This window comes from Melospiza georgiana, chromosome 3 (genome assembly GCF_028018845.1).
Source record: "Melospiza georgiana isolate bMelGeo1 chromosome 3, bMelGeo1.pri, whole genome shotgun sequence".
NCBI lineage: Eukaryota > Metazoa > Chordata > Aves > Passeriformes > Passerellidae > Melospiza > Melospiza georgiana.
Window position 1 is genome coordinate 108,558,852 of NC_080432.1, and position 19,319 is coordinate 108,578,170.

Consider the following 19,319-nt stretch of genomic DNA (forward strand, 5'->3'; position numbering starts at 1 on the left):
ATGTTGCCAAATAAACAAACTATAAAAGACCTGGGAAATCTAAGACTAAAACTGTAAGAAGCTGGAAGACTATTAAAGGTAAAAACCATATATACTTACATGGTTCTTGTTCTTCCCTAAATGTGAACTTATGATCAGACATTTGTTTTGAATGGCAGTTCTTATGTTCTTCCTACTTGGCTTTTTTTTTTCCTTAAATCATCATCCTCATAATTAGCCCCACATTTCTTCTGGGCTACACAGTTGCCCAGCCTGTCTTGCTCCATTACAATATCAGCTGACAGGTAGCCTAGAGTCTAGTCCATTTTATTGCTTTCCAAAACAAAGAAATACATATTTTATCACAACATAACAACTTCTGCTCCAACTGCAGAATAAAATAAACCCAAGTGATGTGTTTTCTAAGCACAACCTGCTCCAATATACACTCAGAACAAAGAGATGTTCAATATCTCATTAAACCCAATGCTTAATATATCTTCTGTGTTGACAGGATGAAAAAAAAAAAAAACCTTTGTAAGACTGGAGATAGATGAGATTTCCTTATTTAAAAAAGCTCATGCCAGTCCTGTAAAGGATGTTTGATAAATTTTTTATAGTGGCCTGACCCAAGCCAGATGCTCTGAAGAAAACCCCAGAGAAAACTGCCAGCTGCTGCTGGTAGAAACTAACAAAATGGATGTCAGACTAAATAGCTCCTCGTACTCTACAATGCAGAGTATAAAGACACATATAGATCTTTGTATTAACTGGTGGTACTATAGAACATAGGTAAGCTGATGAGGGACTTGTATTAAAGGAAAGCCTTGGTTAGCAAGGAGACAGCAAAAACAAATTTCAGTTCCTTGGAAAGGATTGTTGCTTGGCCTTCTTACTTTATGTTAGGGAATCTATACATTTTCCACTTTGATTTAAAAACCCCCATTGTTTTCAATCTAGTGGCTGTGCCACAAAGGAAAAAACATGAAACCAGAAGTCAAATCTATTAGACTTCAAAATAAAATAACTTCTTTCTGAGAGCCACAGATAGTTGTCAAAAAAAAGGTAAATCCATTTGTGTTGTGAGAGTTGACAGGATCAGCTGTCCTCAGAGAATCTTCCTCAGACTCAGAAGCATCACAAACCAGAAGAGTATTGGTGATAATGAAGAGAGGCCCAAAGAAATCAGAGATTGTACTAAATGTGTCTCAGTATTAATAACTACTCACCATCATAATTTATGCAGCTGCACTGAAGCTAACCTGTAGAAGAGATGTAATGTATGGACATGGTGCATTGTAACTTACAATCTTAAATACAGTATACTGGTTTAGGTCATAATTCACATAAATAAAATGTATTTGCCTTTCAGGGAAGGGCATGCATTGCATCTGCTACAACTCTACCTAACTATAAGAGTTTCTTTGAAGCATTGTTTTCATTTTATAGTAGTGCATCCTAGCAAGAGGAGTTCTCTGCTTAGCTGTTTCTGTAGAGTCAACCTCTGTAGCTCCTACAGAGGTTCAGCTACTAAAGAGAGTATCCCCAGAGAGGCAGCACACCAGCTGAATGTCTTCAGGCATAGCCATGATTTAGCTCACATGTTTCTTGCACAGCCTCATGTCCTCAGACCACCCTGCTAAGTTGACTGACTTCCTGCAGTGTAATTATGGCCAAATCCTGGAAGCACACCTGAATGTTCTGTGAGAGTTCTTACCCTAGAAACAGCAAGTGGCAATTTGCAGATCAGTAGCTTAGTGGATATCTGGCAGCATGGACAGTTTCCTCAGAGAAGGGGATAGAGCCCCTTCATGCCACCCTGAGACAAAGCATGCTGCCAGGCAGTCATGGTAGCAAGTGCTTTTTGGGCACTCAGACTCCAGCTAATGCACTGGCTTGCAGCTGGTGGGCCTAGATAGGTCTGATTTGTTACTAATAGTGGCACAGACCCTGTAGAATTCAGCATTAATGGCAGTCTCTGCCCTGCAACAGCTGAACTACAACCTGAAGACAGGATGAGTACTATTATTGTTGAACCAACATAAAGATGTCCATCTAGATTTCCTAGTGCTTTTTCCTCAGAGGTCAGAAACATGCTTCATTCTGACTCTTCTTTGAAACTCTTTGAAATGAAATACCCCTGGCATGCATCCCATTAGGGTCAGAGATACCATTATTTTGTTTAGACTCTTACTTCATCTTGCCTCACAAAGACTCCATCTCTTCAGACCTCAGAAGCCAACTTTACCTGAAGATTAAGACTGACTTACAGCCTTGAGTATTGCCATTGAATCAAGGCTTGTGCCTCACCTCCCATGAACCATTCAGAAGTTAATTCCTTCTCTGAAGTGGGACATTTAAGCATGCAGCCAGAGTGTACCAGGAGAGGGAGCATATTGAGGAACTATATCTGCCAGCATGAGAGGTGATAAGTCTCAGTCAAGGACTGCTGCTAGTGTGCAAAGGAGAGTGTAAGGAGACACTTTAAAGGAATTAATGAGGTGGCTTTGTGGCTATTTACAGCCTTTTCCCTTGGTGTGAAGAGCAGGAGGGATTAGAAACCACAGGTGATGTTAAGGTTTTGTTTGTGGTTTGGAGGTTGTTTTGTGTTTTGTTTTTTAATGTAATAGAAAGTGGCAATTGGCAAATTGATTGAAATGAGAAAAAAAAAAAAAAAATAAAGCCTAGCCTTGCTTCCTAGCCTTGCTATTTGAAAGACATAGCCTAGCATTTTTTAGAAGTTCCCAAGTGAAATGAAATGTTATTGATATGCCCCAAAACACTAAAAGGATCAATTTACATTACTTTGTTTCCCAGGAAATGTTCCTGTAGGTTAAAGTTTCACGTAAGACAAGGTGAGAAGGCAGCACACCTTTGGCTCCCAGCTCCTTTTGTAGCCAGGAGCTACTAAGTCTCAGAGCTTTCTTTTAGCCTTATTCTATGAGATGGCATTCACAGAGCCTATGGATTGAAGGACCTAATGGAAAGATTCCCTGCTTCCAAATGTTAGTAATAAGTAGGGCATCTTTGAGAACCTATCTCTGAATCTGTTTATTGAATGCTCTTAAACATACTTGTTTTCTAAACTCTGAGTAAAGAGATTGCAGCTACCAAAGATGAGGAAATCAATCTGTCTGGATATTTTAACTGGTTGAATAATCAGCCTTCACTCTAGTAAAGAGTAATTAATGAATCACCATTGCTTATAGGCTTTCTGTTTTGCCAATTTTAAGTGGTTTGACTGAGTATTCAGTGTGGGTCCCTTTGGTATCTTAAGTATATAGAATCACTAAAAAAGCAAGTGAGAAGAGGATTCAGGAATTCCATCCTACTGCCCAAAGTAGGAACAATTATTCATTTATAGTCATCATTGATGGTAGACATTTGCCAATCCAGTTCTTCAGGACAGCTAAACCATTCCAGAGACTGGCTCTCTTTACTCTCAGAAAGCTACACCTAATGTCAAATCTAAGTCTGCTGCAATTTTAGCCCATTTTTTCTGGTTTGTACACAGAGGGTATTCTCATCCTTTTCGCACAGCTCTAACCACATCTGCAGTATTACATCTCTTCTCAGTATTCTCTTCTGCAGTGTCCCCATCCTGGCAATTTCAGATTTCCAAACAACTGAACTATTAGAATTAAAAGAGATTTCTCAATTTCCCTCCCCTTAACTTCCTAAAACACATAAATTTTATTTTTAAAGCTAATCAGGAGGGAAATGGCGACACAATTCTTTTGAGTCGCTTGACAGAAAGGTGCAGGAAAGTCATGGGCAAATGAAACAGCCCACAACTGTACCTGTTCACTTTCTCATTTCACACTTCTTTGAATATAGCTTCAGTATTCTAATATCATGATGGAATTTGAGCACACTTTGCTTTTGACAAGTGAGATTTGATTTTACATCCTCTATTACAGTGTGATCTGTAATAAATCTGATCCTCTATACAGTCTGTGTTGGTAGAACTAAGACAATTCTAATAGGCCTCATGGAGATGTAATGATTTATCTGCACAGTCCATTTCAAAGTCTTTAGGTGTACTGATTTACAACTGAAGTAGCCCCACTGAATTAAGTATCCTTTAAGTATAATATTACAAGAATTACTATTATGACAAATTTTTATAACTGTTTCCTGCAAAAATAGTGCATAAATAATTTTTTATATATATAAACAAAGGAATCCTTTTAAAAAAACCCTAAGTGCTGGAATCACGCCTTAGGGTAATACAAAAGCAAAAATTAGATCATTATGAATTTCACTCAAAACTAGGAAAGACTGGCATTCTGATTAGATATTTATTTCTCCTTATTATTACAAATGCAGCTTATTAGACCAGGAGCCTGTCTTGCAGCTGCAGGTTACTGCTCTGCTGCAGCACTATAAATGCAAAGGTCAGCAATTGCTAGGGCCCATTCAATCTCTCTCCTCCATTTATACACTTGAAAGGGAAAAAGAAAAAAGGGAGAAAGAGATTCTGTTTCTATTCTTGTTCAAGTTAACACAACAGTATCCTGCAGGCCGTAGGTGTTGCTAGGAAAGTACTGCACAAGCTGGTCTGCCTCTTTTTTACTGTACTAGCTCTCTGCCTTCTACCAGCTGAGAATGCCATGGAAACAGAGGTTGGGAAGCAAAAGCTGGTCAGGTTGGGGATCGAGGATTTGGGGTTTTTTTAGTACCAGTATCAAAGGAGACTTTCTTTGGAATTGCAGTGTGAAACATTCTGCCCCATTTATAGTGATTTCTATGACAATGACAACGTTCCTACTGGACAAAGCAATATGACAAGGTAGGTGCAGGAATTGTTTGACTTGATATCTCCTAAGCAGTACTTAAAAACCTGAGAGTATTTAGAAATTTAGAAAAGTGAAGCATGCAATTACAAAACCAGTTTTGAATGCAAGCAAATAAACTCAGTTGAACTTACTCACTAGGGGTGGACCCAGTGGAAGTTAATGAACAGCATGCATTAGCAAGGGTGAACACCAACAATGAAAAAAAATGTGGAATAAAGACTGATTTTAATAGAGTTATATTTTAATTGTTTTTCTAATACATTAGCAAATATCTTGCAAAATAACAATGTCTTTCTAGTTGTCATGCTGCAATCACGTCTTGTCTATGTCAATAAGAGCCTGATCCTAATGGTTGCAAATAAAGAAACTTATCACTGCAGTATCCCAACCTATTTCAGAGGCCTGGAGTTGATAGGTCTGTATCTCATAGTGAAGTTGCCATGATTCAACCCTTTATCCTTGTCAGGTGCCAATATGCACTGTTTTAACCTTTGACAAATGTGGGACAACACATCTTTAGTGTTTTAATTTGCATGGAAGAATAATCAAACTAAATGGAAATACTTCTAAAATTGCTGTTCTGGGCCCCAATGAGCTTAGTTAGTGATTTCGGTGAAATTAAGCTCCCGTGAGCCTATGAATCCAGATCTTCAAACATGTACAGTTGCTGTAGAATTGCTGCAGCTCAGCTTCCATTATATGAAAAACAGCTCTGTAACTTGCTACTATGGATCTTCAAAAAACCATTAACCAGCCTCTAATAATCTTATTTGGTAGTAAAACAGAACAAAAAACCCTAGGAAGACCTAATGACATGAGAAGGCTAAACCCCTGCACTAAAACAGACTGCTGTCAGGGGAGAGTGTAGGCCGGATTTTGTTCCAATTTAAACTTGCACAGATTGTCAAGGTTTTGTTGTGCCTGACATTGTCTTAAGCTGGCAAATGTACTGTCATTCATGCTTCAATATTAAATGGAAGTTTAAAGATAGCCATTATTGTTCAAATTGTTCAGTAGTATTTATACATAAACATGCCATTAGTGATAAAGCCTAATACATTTAATTACAATACTTGTGACAAAAAAAAATATCTAGAACTACTTAGCTGGTCTTGTGTTTTAAGGTTCATCAATTTCCAACTAATGAATCATTTGTATGAAGCATATATTGATGCCCTAAAATAGGTTGTTGATAAACAAGACTTAAATCAGGTAGTCCTTGGAGCTGCTTGCAGAGATCTAAGAACATAGATCTGAGAGCTGTAAACAGTCTCATTTACATAATAAGAATTATTTTATATAATCAACAGCACTGATCCAATTAAAATGATTAGGTACATAAAGAGAAGCATCCTGTGGAAACCTGTAGGTGCTGCAGGTTTCCTGTAGTGGAAACCTGTAGGTGCTGCAGACTCTTGCATCAGCTTGACAGACATGACTAAAGGGCATACAGGACCCCAGGCAGAATATTCTGTGACATGTAATTGACAGTAGATAAATTTATAAATCTGAATTCTGCCTTAACTGGTATATTGTAATCTTTCCACTGCTTGTGAAAGACAGAAGATGGAATTTCACATTGATTATCCCAACACAAGGTTAAGATTGGCACCTGTAAAATTGGCATTGTAAAATGGTTCCTGGAAGAGCAGGTTTATTTTGCTTGACATGTTTTTTGGTCATTCTGACCCACTAAGCCAGAACATCCAAACAGTATAACTAAGTCTGAAGTGTATCAGACTAGCATCATAAACTGTGCCTGTATTGATAAGTTAGAGCACCTCACAATTTGTATAGACATTGGAGGTCAGTTGTCTCTACTTGCAGCAAGGTTTTCTTCTACACCAGCAAACACATCTGCCAAACAATTCCTTTTCAATACAACACAACCCTGTCACCCTCATATTTTCTGAAAAATCTCTTTGCCCAGGATTCTTCTCCTGGGAAGGTGAGAAGTCTCAGAGAAAAAATGAAAACAATAATTATCTGATTTGCTTCTTCTGTGTTTCGCTGCTCTGGAATGTGGTTTGGACATTGTTTACCAACAGGTGGTTGTTTGATTGGTTTAATGTGAATTATTTTAACTTAATGACCAATCATTGTCCAGCTGTGTCAGGACTGTAGAAGGAGTCACGAGTTTTCATTATTATCTTTTAGCCTTCTGTCTGTATCCTTTCTCTATTCTTTAGTATAGTTTAGTATAGTATTTTTAATATATAATAGCCTTCTAAGAACATGGAGTCAGTTTCATCTATTCCTCTCCTCTACAGGTGACCCTGAAAATACCACACAAGCCAGTCAGTTCCTACAATGAACTTAAATAATCCAATGTTGGCTTGAAGGCTAAAAGTGGTTTTTTTTAAGTGCGAACAGAGCTAAACTTCTCCAGCTGGCCTGACCCAATACAGAACCTCTCCCCTCTTCAAGCTACTCATATGAAGCAGGTATAGGTAAAGAAACCCTTATGACTTCTTGCCTTTCCATATTACAGCTCCTAAGAGCACAAGGCAATCTGATCTGACAAGGACCAAGAGGCTTTTTTCCAGTCTTGAAATGGAACCGTTTCTTTCTCTGCTGGACAATATGTCCTGGCTCAGAAAGACCTTTCATGTGTCCAGGTTTCATACACTGTGAAGTCAAGAAGTAAGAGCAACAGTAAGACTCAGGTGCCTTCTCTACCCAGTGTTACTCTAGCCTTCAGCACCTAGAGATACAGATACTGGGCCTGCTCTTTAATCTAGACAATGCATCAAATGTTCATGCAAGGGGACCTGTAAAAGGAATGCAACATGCTTTGTACAGTATCTTGCTTTGGCATTTCAGGTGGGAGAAAATCGGCTTAAGCTGGATAAGATGCGACAGAAAACTACCAGTATCTTTTTTTCCAGTGTGAATGCTGAGTCATTTTGAGAATATGCTGCTCACTGAAGAATTAAGCCTCTACCAGTTAAAGATTGGATTAAGACATTTTGGTGGTTTAGGTCTCTAATCCAGAAAGCAAATGGGTTAAAGCCTCTTAAACTGCATCCTCCCTTGAAAAGCTTAAAAATTGAAGGCATCAATAGCTAATTGTAACATTTGCTTATGCAGCCAAAGACTAAAAAGCTCAGATTGATTGCTTTGAAAATTGGGATCCAATGACAGAATTGTGAATGGACTAAAAATTGTGATTCCCATGCCTCTGGTTTAGTCCAGTATTCAGACATATTCAAAGTGACATGTCAGGCTTAAGGTCAATTCAAGAAGTCCAGCTGATACCCATGACTTGGATCCAGCAAGCCTGGATCATCAAGGAATAGAGCTGGATACAGACCTACCTACACTGTAGTTCAGGCAAAGCCTTGGGCCTGAGCCTTAGCTTAAATGGAGCTAGTGGGCCAGAGGCTGAGGATTTAGAGGGGGAGCTGCCAGATGTTCTCTGGGCAATCAAAGCTAATTGGTGCACTCAGGGCATATACTGTATTTCCTATTCCTAATGTCTATCAAGAGGAAATCTTAAGCATTGCTATTTTTTCTTGTTGCCCTCTTATTGCAAAGTTCTATATCTTTTCGGTGATTTCTCATGGGCACCTCCTCACAGCACTGTCTCCTTCTTCTTCACAGCCAACAAATTCCAACTCTCTCCTCACCCAGCTAACCCACTCATTTGCAGCACTCGTCTTCTTATTGGACACAGCTGTGGCCTGTTAAGGGCAGGCCTGTTCCTAATCGTTGGTGATTAGTACAGCTGCAACTCCTCAGGGGTGAGATCACCTTCTGCACTATCTTTATTTTCTTACATACTATCCCCCCACAGGTTCTTTTCTGGAAGTGACAAGATTTTTCATTAAATGTATGCACAACTTTGTTTTTACAATGTTACAAGAGCTTCCTTACTACACTTTTGTAATTATTCACAATTTAAATTAAGTGTTAATTTAATTAATTTAATTAATTGCTATAGTTATAAAAATCCTTCCAACAATGTAAGCAACAAAACAAACCTTTTGACCTCCCAGACCAAAAGTACTTCCTGAAAGGTAATGTGCATTGGGAAAAACAATAGAAAAAACCGATAAATGCTGGTGCCTCCTAAGGGAGATCTTACCTCACAACAAAATTGTCTAAGCATGGTGTTGGACACCTCTGTGATAGTGCCAGAACATAGCAATGAGGCTTCTAGAAAAGCAAGAGATATAAGTTATCTTGCTTGTGATTGTAATTGGTGCTGGAGTTGAATAAGTACATTTGAATAACCAAACACAAGCAGCTGCTGGAAATTAGAAGAAAGAAAAGCTAATCTGACAGGATCTGTCAGAGAGTAAGAGTCACGGACAATGTAGCATTTTCCTCTTCATGTGAGACCGTTTCCTGTGAACTGTTCTTCCTTTGGTCTTCTGATGTGCTGGCTGAAAGGGGTGAGGCTGTGACCTCTTCATTTTACTAGCAGAGCTGATTGACAGCAAAGGGCACACCAACAGTGACAAAGACCCACCCTATACTGTCCTCTGTCATCCAGAGCCTTTTGTTACATTTTTAAATCTTTTATATGACATCCCACTTGTTCTTAGAGCTTTGTCTGTAAAGTACATTTGTGTATAGAATATTTTATTTTTTAAAGCAGCAGATGGATGCAGAGTGCAGATATGATGGCATGATTGCATTAATGTGTTCACTTTAAAACTTGCACTCAGTCCAGGAAATCTCATTGATTTCTGATTTGGCAGGGGAGCCAAATCTTTAGCTGAACTTTGTCATCCAGTAGAATTTTGTCTGCTTCTGAAAGCTGAAGTTCAAACCTGCCTGGAGAGCTCCTAAAAATAGAAATTTATGGAGAAGTAATGAAAATTACTAGGGGAGAGAATGCTCCTTTGTAAGTGAAAATGAAAGAAATTTCTTGCAGTGAATGCAACTGCAACAGCAAGTATTGGGTTACAAAGTACTAGCACTAGCCTTTAAAGACATAGTCACATGTAAAGTGATTGGTGATGCAGATGTTTCATCATAAAATATTCCAATTAAGATGCCACAAACATTTTTCAATTTTACAGTGATTGAATACTTGCTTTTTGGAAATCAGATTCCACAAGTTATTTTTAAATAATTACACAAACCAAATGAATTCCCAAAATTTTAGGCCAAGTTTTAAATGTATATTGCATCACATGCAATGAAGTTATGGGTGGACCATGGAGTGATGATGAATAGTTATGCCCTCTTGGCATCCAGTCACAAATGGAGTTCCCCAGAGCTCAGTATTGGGGACAGTTCTTTTCAATGTCTTTATCAGTGATCTGGATGGCATGATCAAGGGCGCCCTCAGTCAGTTGGGAGATGACACCAAGTTGGGTGAGAGCATTCATCTGCTGGAGATCAGGAAGGCTCTGCAGAGGGATCTGGACAGGCTGGATCCATGGGCAGAGGCCAACGCTGTGAGGTTCAACAAGGCCAAGTGCCAAGTCCTACCCTTGGATCACAACAGCCCCATGCTGTGCTACAGGCTGGGGGTAGAATGGCTGAAAAGCAACCCAGGATAAAGGATCTGGGGGTGCTGGTTGACAGCAGCTGAACATGAGCCAGCTGTGCCCAGGTGGCCAAGAAAGCCAATGGCATCTTGCCCTGTATTAGCAATACTCTGGCCAGCAGGACCAGGCAGTGGTTGTCCCTTTGTAGCCAGCACTGGTGAGGCCTCACTTCAAGTGCTGTGTCGAGGGCTTTCACTACAAGAAGGACACGGAGGGGGTCCAGAGAAGGGCAAAGAAACTGGGAAAGAGTCTGGAGCACAAGTCCTCTGAGTTGTAGCTGAGGGAGCTGGGGGTGTTCAGCCTGGAGAAAAGGAGGCTCACAAGAGACCTTATCACTCCCTACAGCTACCTAAAAGGAGGCTGTATACAGGTGGGGGTTGGTCTCTTCTCTCAGGTTACAAGTGAGACAAGAGGAAATGGCCTCAAGTTGCATCTGCAGAGGCTTAGATTGGATATTAGGAAAGATTTCTTCACTGAAAGGGTGGTCAGGCTTTGAAACAGGCTTAAGTGATGGAATCACTGCCTCTGGAAGTGTTAGAAAGGTGTGTGGATGTGGCACTTGGGGGTATGGTTTAGTGATGAAAATTGGGTCTGGGTTAGTGGTTGGACTCAATGATTTTAGTGGTCTTTTCCAACTTCAATGATTCTATGATTCTGTGATTCAAAGTTCATTATTGCAAAGGTGTTTTAGAGACCTGATGGAACTTGGAGCTCTCTGAATGTGTGAATTTCTAAATATATTATATCAAATAAGTTTTTGTAAGGAAAATATTCCTTACCATATTATCACACCTTTATGGGAATTGAAGATAAATTCTATGCCTTTCTATTAAATTTATGGGACCAGATATCAGAACCTGCACATTGAATGCTTTGTTAGTCACTCTTCTTTGACGTTTTTCCAGTAAACTATTTCCAATAATCAAATGAATAGCAAGATAATAATCCTTAAAAACTTAGACAGTCTTGTCTTATTTATGTAAACCATTCCTCCTTATATTTTCTGCTGACAGCTAAAAATGCAGTCCACTAAGAATGCAATTAAATATAGATAGAATAATGAGATGCTGAGGTTGATTAAGAAGACCTAGGTAGTTTTTAGTCTTTGGGTTTAGTGTTACCAGAAACCAAGTAATTCTTTGGTATAGCAGCACATATGGCACATAATATCACCCACTGTTCTGAGGCACCCTGTTAGACAACCATATGTGCTGAAAAAAAGTCTCTGGTTGTTCAGGGGCTTATTCAAGATTGACTGGCTGCTTTTTCTCAAAATGTCCTTGATTTACTGTTTCATGTCTAAATTAGAACCTTTAAACTGTAAATATTCATGCTCAGTTTTAAAATGCTACAGTGTGTATAATTTTGGCCTGAAACACCAAGCTTCATTTCTACCAGACAAAACCAAGCAATTCCTTGACATTCAGGAGCTATGAAGAAAAGTTTATATCCTAATACTGCAGTCTAAACATTATTAATTTTCTTGCCTAAATCTTTTTCCCACTTTACTCCCTACCATTATAGACCTCTAGATGTGACTTTCTTCATGGTTGTATCACTACAGTCCTTATTTGACCTCTAATCTTTTAGTACGCAGTTTGCACTCAGTCTCTGAGTTCTCTGTGGTCTGAAGAGTGGAAACATCCCATAGGAAATGTGTGTAAATAGCAGCAGTTATGGAACAACAAATAATGAATCTTTCGTGAGTCAGCTTTGGCTGCTCTGAATATTGCAGTGTAGAAGATAGTTCATCACAGTAAAAAGAATATTGTAGAATATTTGCTTAAAGGAAATGTTAAAGCATAGGAATATATAATGAAAATAAGTGTGGTTTTACAATGCCAACTTAGCATGAGAGCAGTGCAGAATAAAACAATATTTGCAATGAAACCTTTCATAAACTATCTTTAGTGGAATTAAAAGGAAGGAAGATAAAAATCTGAGTTAACACAAAAGTAGGTCATTTTACTTCTTTGACATAAGAATTCCTTTGCTTAAGGAACTGAGATGATTTAATGCTGGCTTTAGTAAAGAGTATGACTTAACACCTCGTGCCATTCTGTTAAACAGTTAGGACCACACAATACCTGCAAAGTTCATAATAAAGGAACTCAGAAATTATAGTCTGCAAAATTGTCTGTCAATACGAAATTATCCCAGGGTAGTGTCTCTGATGGATTTCCTTATGACTAAATTTCACAGTATTCAACATTCTCCTCAGTGACCTAAAAGTAAATATAAGATCAGCATTAATAAAAGCTGCAGATGACATGAGGGTTGGCAGAATGGTAACTAACAGTGAATGTAGATAAGTCAGTATGATTTGGGTCAGCTGGTAGACCTGTCTATTCAAACAAACTGTAATTTAATACAGCGAGATACAGCTATCCCTGCAGAATACTGAATTCTCAGCTGAAAAATAGCGAGTTTAAAATAAATTGTGGAGTCACAGTGGACAAGAATCTGAGTTCTCATTGTGATCCTGTGGCACAAAGAGGTGGTAGAAGTAGTGAATAGAAACAGGGAAATGTTTTTTACTCTGCATGCAGAATTGGTGACGCTGCTGTGCCACCTCCAGGTGTGCTACATGTGTTTTAAAACTGGTGCTAAAAAATTAGAGGAAAGAGCAGAAAGGAACTGCAAATATATCATTAAAGACTTCAAGAGCTAAGTGCTTATTTTTAGCAAGGAGGATATTATGAAGTGACTTTCATATGTTTTCTTTATAAAAATATACAAAGTTCTCTTCCCTAGTAGACAAAGTAATAATACTGGGGGAAGGGGGAAAAAAGATTCCCTTTTTTTAAAATTCAGTCCTATCTTCCTTTCTGAGGGCAATTTTAACCACACCAATATCTGAGTTCAAGGCAGGGGTAAGTGGGTAAAATGTGAGGATTTATGAAAGGCAAAGTGTCAGGCTGAGTAATCTAGCACCTTTTTGATGCTAAACCCCATGAATCCATGATACATAGATTAATTTGTTTTCTCCCAACTCCATTTGGTTGTTCCATAGATAAACTAAATTATTGTGTTAATCCCATTTCTTTCCCAAAAAAATGGTATTTTCAAATGAAAAAATGTCAGTTAATATGGAAAATCTGCAAATATTAAGTGTAAATGTTTATATTTACATCACCTTGAGCTGAGTGGACAGGTGCCAATATCCATGGTGTAACGGCATTAATATGGATTGTTGAGTGTAAGTAGAGGAAAAATTCATTTATTCATAGATGATTCTTGCACCAGTCGTCTGAGTATATGATACATTTTAAAAGTTACCGGTAAAGTCTTCGTTCTTTGAACTATTACTCCCATGGAGGGTGTGACTTCCGACAGGCGCGGCAGAGTCCCGTTCAGCACCACGGCCAGCGCCCGCTCGGCTCCTGGTGATCAACCCTCTCTTCCTGCAGAGGAACAAAACCCTTTCATTTATAACCTTCGGTGGGTTAGTTTGGTCTTCTTCCATACCTAAAATCCATAATAATCATGGGAAAAGTGAAAGAGTCGGTTTCTGAAGTCCTCAAAGATTTGTAGGTGCATGTAAAACTGCCAACAAGGGGCGAGTGAAAACCTTGTCCTGCTGGTAGCCACCGCTAGCAGGATGCTGTGCCAAGTCTGGTGTGGGATGGCTCCGGCCAGCTGCCAAGCACCCACGGTTTGCTCACTCTTTCCCTTCTCACAGTGGGAATGGAAAGAAAATAGGAAAGACAAGAATGAGAAAACTTACGTAGTCAAAACAAAGATCATTCACCAATAACTGAAATTGTCATAGTAGACTCAACCTGGTGAATCACATTTAAAACACTTAATTGCTGGTTTGGGGTTTGGGGAACAAAAACATCAAACACCTAAACACTTAGGGAAGACAGCTTTTCTCTCCCACTCACAGGTTCAACTTCACTGCAGACACCCTTCTCCCTGCTTCCCAGTCTCCACTCCCCTTCCTTTGACTGCAGCTTACACTCATTTCCAACAGCAAGGCAACAGATGAAGCAGGCTCCTGGAGCCAGTGTAGCTGCTTCTTTGTGCTGCTTTGGTCCTTTTTTTACTCCACTGCCCCCTTCTTCTTAGTTTCTTCTGCTCCAGTGTGGACTCCCCCAGGGGCCATATTCTCTTCAAGGAAGAACCTGCTCCAGTGCAAGTCCCCCATACAGTTCCTGCACAGATGTGATCAGCTCCACCATGGAACATGTCTTACTCCTATGGTCTTGTTGTTCCCCCTCGTTTTCACTTGTTCCATTACCCTTTGTGTTTTCTGCCTTTTCTTAAATGTGTCCTCACAGAGGCCCCCCAAATTCCTCTGATTTACTTTAGCTTTGGCATGCAGTGGATCCATAGCTGAGCTGGCTTGAACTGTCAATGTCTGGCACAGGGCAGTCTCTGACCTCCTCCAAGAGAGGCCGTCCTTGCAGGTCCCCTACTAGCAAAATGTTCCCATCAATACCCTGCACATAATGTCATATCTAAGCTAAAGAAACCAGCTTGGGAAGAGGTCAAGCTGTTGGGTAGAGGCTCAGCAGTCTTTTTTTGATATGACAGGAGATGTCCCCTAAGGACATGGGAAAGGAGTATTTGGTTCACTGCATCTGCAACCAAAGCAAATCCATTCTTTTCATTTGCCTTGGTTCCACAAGGTCTTATGGACTCATTCCAGATTTAAAGCACCCAAAGTTAAAAAGATAATGAGGATAAAATTTGTTTCATGTCCTCTTTGATTGAATTTCACCTGCATTGTACATTGGATAATTACTTGCAGATGTGCAAAGAAAATGTAGGATTCTACTTCATTGATTCTCAAACATGTAAAAATCTATAAAGACTCAAAGGATTTGGAAATTACGTCTCTTTCACCACTGGTAAGGTAAGGTAGAAGACCCTTTAAGAAGTACAGGTATTCTCAAAAACACAAGATATTCTTCATAACAGAATGTGGCATCAAGTCTCTGTAAGATGACTCTAACTGTTGCAAGGAACATGCAGCACTTTCACAAGTGCACTCAAGAACTGGAAGGAGTTTGTGTTGTAGGTTCTAGAGTGTGTGGAAAACCATGCTAATGTATCTTTGCAGTTACTACTTCCTCTAGCTCGGTTAAGCTGGCACTGGCACAATTGTAGATGCCAGATTCATAATTCCACTTGGTTTTAGACTCTTTTCATGTATCAGACACTGGCTTGCTGCAGCGCTGTTTACCTTTTGAAATTCCTTTGACTTAATTTGTCTGGGATTGATATCTGTGCAGCTCCATTAATTTCAGAAGCATATATCCAGACATACACCAACATAAATGTCAGACCCATATTTATAATGACATCCATATATTCTTCATTATATTCATGGACAATTGTCTACTAACAAGTCAATCAACTTCCTTCCAAACAAGCAGACTAGTGAGAGTAACTTATCAATATCCAGCTATTATTTTCTTCACATATAAAATTAAATCATATCAAGCAAACTAAAAAGCCTCAATGTTTCTTGTGTCTAACACAAGAAAAGAAAAAGGGAAGTATTAGCTGTAATGCATCCAAAATTCTGCTTCTGGTCAATTATATGATTTTACCAAGGTTTTTTAGTCCGCAGTGTGTGAATTAAAGAATAATTAACTACCATTTAAATATTCATGAGTAGAATTTGTGTCATAAACAGACTAAAATAATATGTCATTACAACACAAGAGTACATCATTGTCAAGTATTGTTCCACAAAAAGTATATTAAGTGTTATCTATAGAGAGCTGTAGGTTCTGTTGTAAGATTGAGATTTCACTGAAATTGGGTAATACATGGAGGATACAGAAGCCAAATCATGACAAGTCCTCATGGGGCATTATCACCAGACTTCCATCACTGCTGCTATTAACTCACACATATCTCTGTGTGAGTCTCTTGCACCCAAACCAGCCAGGAGCTCTAAATCTTACTAGGATCAAATGTTTTTATTTAGCAGCAATTTCTGTCACTTTTGCATTCAAAATACAATGATTAAGCATGATTCAAGTCATCTGTGCCTAGACACTCATGAGCCAGACATTCCTACAGAGTATTTTACGGGGTTCAATTGGGTATTTTTGCTTTTTTCATCATAGCAATGTTTCAGTGAAAATATTGTTGGGGAGTGAACAGGTTGAGGAAAAAAAGTCAGAACATCAAGTACCCTCATTAACACAAGAAGTTCTAAAGCTCTGGAGCAGCTTTTCAAAAATATTCAGGGTTCAGTGTTTCTCAGTGTTCCCTGTAGGAGACAGGATATGAATAGGCTGTGAGAAAACAAACTTAGCCCAGGTTCTGGAAATGTTCAAGTAAAAAAATGCACTAGTAGCATTCTTGAAAATTATGAAGATACATTTCACAATTGAAAATGGAGCTGAGGGAGGAGAGGGAGAAGTCTCCTCCCTCAGCTCCACTTTCATTCTCCAAAAAATTCCAAAAAACCACCTGATTTTTAAATGAATCTTCCAAAGCTCTGATTTCCCTGTCATGGTTTTAATGGACAAACAGATAAATTGTCAATAGGTAAAGATAAGATAAATTGTCAATAGGTAAAGATAGTGGCATACCAGGAAAATTTTGATGATTAGCATGGCTGTTGTGGAAACATACCTCTATGCAAGAGACAAAGTGTTTTGTTCAAAGGAAGTCCATTGTTTTTATAGAAAGTGAATACTTTGGCAAAACATTATAAATTACTACCTTTAGGATTTTACTAACTTTTCTTACTGTAATTTTAGTTGATGACTAGAATTCTTAGCTGAGATGTTCAAATCTCCACTGCTTCCACTGTTTCAGTAATATAGGTAGCTAAGCAGAGATCACCTTCTCTTTCACTCAAAGTACCTACATTTTTAATGAGGCTGAGCTTAAATTAGGTACCTAATAGAGAAAATAACTGGATTCTGAAAAAAAAAAAGTCTATACTTCTTATTGTTTTGACACTTATCAAAGTTTTGTTGCTTTAAAAATTGTCAGGCTTTGGATTTACTTCATTTCAGACAAAAAGTTCAATCTTGTGATAATCAAGTCTGCTTTCTTATACTGGTGGGGCTTTTCAGCTATTGTAGGTCTTCAGAGAGCATATTCTTAAGAAACTGACTGTGCCTCCTCCTCCAGCAAGAGGTTCACCTTTCATTACAGAAGTCCACATTTTTTCTTTCCCGTCACTTTGCTGTTCTGCAGAAATGCAAGATCTCTAATTTCAATATGGGCCTTACATGGTGGTTCATGTGGGGTTTCACCTCCTGTTGATGTTGACATAAAGCAGCTTCTGCAACAGCCCCAAACTGACAGGACAAAATGATAATGAAAGGTGAAAATTGGCAGCTAGAAGCTAATCAAATAAAACTTTGCAGTTCTTGACTTGCTCTGTGTAAAAAGGCTAATTACACCCTCAAGAGGTTTTTTTGGTGTGTCTGAATCTCCATCTACATCTAAAATTAGGATAGCAAATTTATATCTACTCTGTTTTTCACCTGCACTGTTCCTCTTAATATTGCATTATTATCATGCTGGAAGAAAATGGAAAGAAATACAAACAGCAGGAGTGAAGAGAGTCTAGAAGAGATTTCTGAAAAGAGCACTTGACCTTAACAAACCCTTGTCAGGTCAGCAGGTATCTTGCTATATGCACAATGGAAGGCACCGTGGGTAGCGGAATAGACAAAATAGCTGCATCGAGGTTATTATTTTCAATCACCTGAAAAGCATGGACTTCAGCTGATGAAAAAGTAAAAAAGGAAAACTAAAAATTCCAAAAAGTTCAAAAATGTCTGATGTAATGTTCCAAAACTAAAAATTTCAAAAAGTTCAAAAATTTCTGTCTAGCATTTTAGAAAATTTTCAAGTCTGGGACTGGAAAATAGATTCCTCTGACACTTTTCTATTAATTAGCATAATCAAGTCAAACTTTATTAAAAAGCAAGCATTACTCAAAACCACAAGCACTACCACAAATGATGTTCTACCCCAGCTGTCCCATGAGCATATCAGGCATGGAGGTCCAATCTAAAGCCATATACCCTAGGCATTTTCCTGTTCATCCAGATTTGCTTCACAATTTCCCATGGAATTTTATCAACTATTAGAATGCAGAATTTGGTAGAAAAATGTCTCTACTGCAATATAAAGTGTTCTTGATGCTCTTTTATCATTCTCAGTAGTCATACCTCTTTGTCCATGATAGGTTGTTGTGGAGGTTTTGAGGTTTTTCCTAATGCTTTGTTCCAACTTGTCTATTATTTATCTTGCTTCACTGCTTCCATCCTTCTCCATCGTGTCGCTTCTTGGAATCTTCTGGTTTTTCTATCTCACTCAAACAGCTTTGGTCTGTTACTCATATATTTACTTCTTCACTCACGGGATATTTTCTCTTGGCAGAAGAGAAACTTCTTCTCTTTACTCTCGGAGCTACAAGGAAGGGAATGCTCTTCTCTGTTGCTGTTCCGGAAGGAGCAGAGTTCTGACTGAAATGGAAAGTCATTTCTGATGCTGATTTACACCTAAATACAAAAGGTTGCTTCCCTAGAACCTGGCTTTTTACTTCTCATTCCCTAATTTTAGATGTTTAGCCAAATCTTTAGCTGAATTTTGTCATGCAGTAGAATTTTGTCTGCTTCTGAAAGCTGAAGTTCAAACCTGCCTGGAGTGTTCCTAAAAATAGAAATTTATGGAGAAGTAATGATAATTACTAGGGGAGAGAATGTTTCTTTTTAAGTGAAAATTAAAGAAATTTCTTGCAGTGAATGCAACTGCAACAGCAAGTATTGGGTTACAAATTACTAGCACTAGCCTTTAAAGACTTCCTCACATGCATTTTCAAAAGGAACTGTAATGTAGGTGTTTCACTTCTCATTTTCTAATTTTAGCTGTTAGCTGATTTTGACCTTTCCATAGTAATTATTGTCCCTTAGATCTCATAAAGGAAAAGTTTAGTCCAAATTTCTAAGAAAGATTTCTAATACTACATGCTTAAATCTGTATTTCTTTGCGTAACTTCCAGCTGAGCAGCATACTGCATGACTCCTATGAATTCCTGTCAGCTCTG

At 38.6% G+C, this 19,319-nt stretch overlaps 1 protein-coding gene across 1 annotated transcript in view; it reads left to right on the forward strand.

The window, feature by feature from the left end:
- Nucleotides 1-4,670: 4,670 nt before the first annotated feature.
- Nucleotides 4,671-19,319, forward strand: part of ASRGL1 (asparaginase and isoaspartyl peptidase 1) — a 70,986-nt gene continuing 56,337 nt past the window's right edge. The window contains exon 1 of the mRNA XM_058020442.1: nucleotides 4,671-4,771. The gene's annotated coding sequence lies outside the window, so the exon portion shown is untranslated. The remainder of the gene's footprint in view (nucleotides 4,772-19,319) is intronic.